This window comes from Quercus lobata, chromosome 5 (assembly GCF_001633185.2).
Source record: "Quercus lobata isolate SW786 chromosome 5, ValleyOak3.0 Primary Assembly, whole genome shotgun sequence".
Taxonomy (NCBI): Eukaryota; Viridiplantae; Streptophyta; class Magnoliopsida; order Fagales; family Fagaceae; genus Quercus; species Quercus lobata.
The window spans coordinates 83,620,209-83,624,559 of record NC_044908.1 but is presented as its reverse complement, the minus strand read 5'-3'; the positions used below and the strand labels follow the sequence as shown (position 1 = coordinate 83,624,559).

The window sequence follows — 4,351 nt, the reverse complement described above, 5'->3', positions numbered from 1 at the left end:
GGTGTGGAAGGTGAGGTTGTGGGTGGTACTGTGTGTAACTTACCAATGGAAAAAATTATAGGAGACATCACGAACACCTGGCTTATTAGTAAATTAGATTTCTACACCATGACATGTTGAAATCAAACAACACCATGAAGGCATTGCACTAAATTTTGAAAATAATAAAAGGTTTCTACTGAGCTCTCAACCCCTCAAAACTACACTTTGTTTTCCCAATTACCTTCCCAAAATTGCAAAGTAAACAGTGAGATTCTTCAGATAAATCACCAGCGAATGAGATAAAAATCTGAATTAACTCTAGAGAGAAGAAACTGCATTACATCAAATTCTGTTGAACTCAAACTATAGTAGGACAAGGGAAAGCCATATTCTGAAAAGGACAAAGGAGTTTCCAATTCTTGCTTATAAACAATATTACAAATTAAGAGATCTAAAGTAAATTTTGTTAGACATATCTAGTAAAACCTATGATCAGTCAATTAACAGCCAACTGCTTTACTACTGAGCAACTGAGGATTCAATTCCGTTCTCAACCCCTGACCAAGCTTGAAGTTCCCAGAGTTACAGGTATTGTATTGGAAATCAGATTGACATTGAAGGTTCAATAGTCTTTTGAACATTACAGTAATCAGTGGTTGCAAGCATTTACATTGACAAACTAAAAAAAGTTGGAAAAACATTACTCTACAACAACATTGCATTCGAAGAAAAGATGCCACAAAAAATTTAGAGACAACAAAAGACCAATTTACATTACGTCTAGCAAGATCAAGGAGATTACATATGACCATTAGAACAACTTCATTGAGTTCTCATTTCTCAGCACCTTAATCAACAGTTACAATTATCCTACAAAAAATGTAAGAGAATGGACAGGAATGAAATGGGATGTCCTTAGATATGACAGAAATATTCCCTTAGTAATGAAAAGAACAGCAACGAAAAAAGAAAAAAGAAAAAGGCTTTTACACAAGTCTAAGCCTTTGCCTTCTCTAATGAAAGCTCTACAGAGAGAGCTAAAAATGGACTGACACCCTTCTTCTTCTTCTTCTTCTTCTTCTTCTTCTCTCTCTCACAGTCTGTCGAGTCTTGTTTACTTGTGTGAGGTAAGTGTCTGTGACACTGTGTATGGCAAAGTCAATAAAAGGAGCTTCCAAAAAGACCAAATAGCCCCCACATGTATTGAAAGGCCAAACTCGCTTAGAGGACTAAACGGGTAGTTCAGTTCTCAAGAAAATACAAAACGGTGAGCTTTGTCTTAAAAAAGAAGAAGATTTCTTTTTTTTAGCTTATCAAAAAATAAAGAAGAAAACCGAACTTTTTTTGTTCTTACACAGTGGTTTTTCACTTTTTGGTAATTACCTTCTAGTTTCTTTCTTCCCAAAAACCTAAAACCCAGTTGCAGACCCGAGAGAGAGAGAGAGAGAGAGAGAGAGAGAGAGAGAGAATTTTCTTCCACGGTGTTTCTTCTCCCCAAACCCCAGCCACAGACCAGACTTTGTGTTGACTTGCGGATTTGGGTCTTGATATTCGGTAAGCTTCTGTTTTTTTTTTTTTTTTACTGATTAATTGTTTGTTTACGGATTTGGGTCTTGATTTTTGGTTTAGCTTGTGTTGTTTTGACTGATTAATTGTTTGTGGATTTGGGTCTTTGATCAGTTGTAATTTCAAACTTTTTGATGAAATACTAGACACAACTTTTTCTGTTCTCATGCCAATTTCCTGTTATCTTCCTTCATCATAAAAGTGATATTGCCATGTAATTGCTACTGCGTGCATAAAGCTAAATTCACACTACACTGCTAAGGCTGTATTATGTAAACTGGGCATGGCTGCTATTGTTTACCATATTTAGCTTTAAATAAATGCTTGGGTATATAGAGAGCATGTTAAATCTGAAGATGCTATTGTCACCTCCATCAAGTGGTATGTTATAACTCAGGTCGAGTTTTGCAACAAGTTGAAGTTTTCACTGCTAAACAAAGAGCACTCAAAGGGTCCTTTTCTTTTATTCACTTCATTTAAAAAAAAAAAAAAAATACAAATGCACTGTTTTAGGTCTCTTTATAATATAGGACAATAAGGATGAAAAAAATGAAAAGGAAATAGATTTTATAGATTTAATACAAATTAAGAGATTTAATGGAAGAGATGTTAGATATTTGATATATTGGTTGATGAGATCTAGATACTCTTTGGATCTTTCAATACTTCCCCCCAAATTAGAGCGTAAATGTCATGAATCCCAACTTGCCACTAAGATGATGAAATTGATATTTACCAAGAGGCTTAGTGACGATGTCAGAAACATGATCAATAGAAGCAACATGACAAGTTTGGATTAGTCTGTCATAAATCTTTTTACGAATGGGGTAGCAACCTAACTTGATATGTTTTTTGCACTCTTAGAAGATGTGATTACTAGTAATGTGGAGTGCTGCTTTGTTGTCACAATAAAGTCACATAAGGACATTTTGGATGATGCCAAGGTCCTTGAGAAGCCATTGAAGCAAAATGAGTTCACATGTGGTAGAGGCCAATGGAACAATATTTAGCTTAAGTAGAGGAGCAAGAGGTACTAGTTTGCTTCTTGGTCTTCCAAGAGAAATTTAATTTTTGGGGATAGATGGAGTAGTTGGGCATGTACACCAATCAAAACCACAATAGGCCATAAGATGGTTGAATGACACAAAAGACAAGAGAATACCTTTGTTGGAAGCAGACTTCATTTATGCTATAAGACTTGATGAGTAGCATTAAGAGAGAGAGAGAGAGAGAGAGAGAGAATTTTTTCCAGAGTGTTTTTTACTTTTTTTTTAATCATAAATCACTTTCTTCTCCCCTAACCAAACACCAGCCACAGACCCGAGGTAGATCGGCCTTGTGTTGAATTGGATCTTGGCTTTCAGATTTTGGGTCTTAATTTTGGGGAAGCTACTAAGCTTCTGTTGTTTTGACTGATTAATTGTTTACAGATTTGGGTCTTAATTTTGGGTAAGCTTGTGTTGTTTTGACCAATTAATTGTTTGTCAGCGGATATGGGTCTTGATTTTGGGTAAGCTTGTCTTGTTCTGACTGATTTTTGTTTATGAATTTGGGCCTTGATCAATTGTAATTTGTTGATTAAAAAATAGAGTCAACCCTTTCTGTTCTCATGCCAATTTCCCGTTATCTTCCATTATCATAAAAGTGATATTGCCATATAATTGCTACCACATGCACAAAGTTAAATTCACGCTACTTTGCTGAAGCTGTATTATGTAAACTGGGCATGGCTGCTACTGTTTACCATATTTGGCTTCAAAGAAATGCTCGGGTATACAGGGCATGTTAACTTTGAAGATGTCATTGTCTCCTCCATCAAGTGGGATGTTAAAACTCGAATTGAGTTTTGCAACAAGGTGAAGTTTTCGCTGCAAAACAAAGACTTATGTCCAATTTGGAGCACCTCTTCTAAAGTTTTCAAGAACTGAAGATGATTTGCTGTTGGGTTTTGTTTGAAATTTCTTTGTAGTTCTTCTCTGATATTTTATATTGCTGCTATTTGTACTGGTTGTGCAGTGTACGAGAGGATCTGCTATTCTGCTGTCCTGTACTGCCTTGTGGTTTGCTGTTGTTCGTGTGGTGCACAGTTGCACTGAGTTGTAGAACTTGTATTCATTTTTCTTTAGTAATGAATTATCTCTAATTCATCTAATAAAATTCACACTACATTCTTGCAGAAACAGAAAAAAGAGGAAGTGAGAACTTGGAAAGCTAAGGAAAAGAAGAAGAGAGCAGTGTAGTCAAAGGCGTTTCAGGCGAGCGCCTAGGCGCTCAGGCGAGGCGAGGCGGCGTAAAAGCGCCTCAAGGTCACTGAGGCGAGGCGCCTTTAGTGAGGCGAGCGCCTTTGTCGACTAGTCGCTCGCCTTGATCAGTTTTTCCAGGCGTTAGGCGAGAGCCTCCGTCCCCTTTGTTTTCTTTCCATCGCTTGACTCGCTTTTGTTTTCTTTCTGGTGCGGAGGACTTGGTTTCATTAAAAAGATGACTGGCTTTTTTTAATTTATAACTCAATTTTGTCTTTTAGTAACATTAGTGGGGTTTGAGTTGGCAACCACTAATGTTTAATAAAAAATGCACATCAGACTTCAGCTTTTTACTGTATCAGTGTCTCTCTTCTGGATGAGACTTCAGCTTTTTAGAACCACAAATAAATAATAAAATAATATATAAGTACATTAACCTTCCAGCCACTACAACAGTTACCCAACAGTACCCTACCCCAACAGGTTTTATTTCTACTTTTAAATTTTATAACATTATTTTATTCCAATTTCCTACATGTAATTTTAATTTAAAAAGCTCTCTT

The 4,351-nt window shown here is 36.3% G+C and overlaps 1 long non-coding RNA gene across 1 annotated transcript; it reads left to right on the top strand.

Moving 5' to 3' along the window:
• Positions 1 to 1,302: 1,302 nt before the first annotated feature.
• On the top strand, positions 1,303 to 4,099 carry LOC115988464. Its single transcript, XR_004091525.1, has 2 exons — positions 1,303 to 1,536; positions 3,726 to 4,099. It is a non-coding gene; the product is annotated as an uncharacterized LOC115988464 (long non-coding RNA).
• Positions 4,100 to 4,351: the final 252 nt, after the last annotated feature.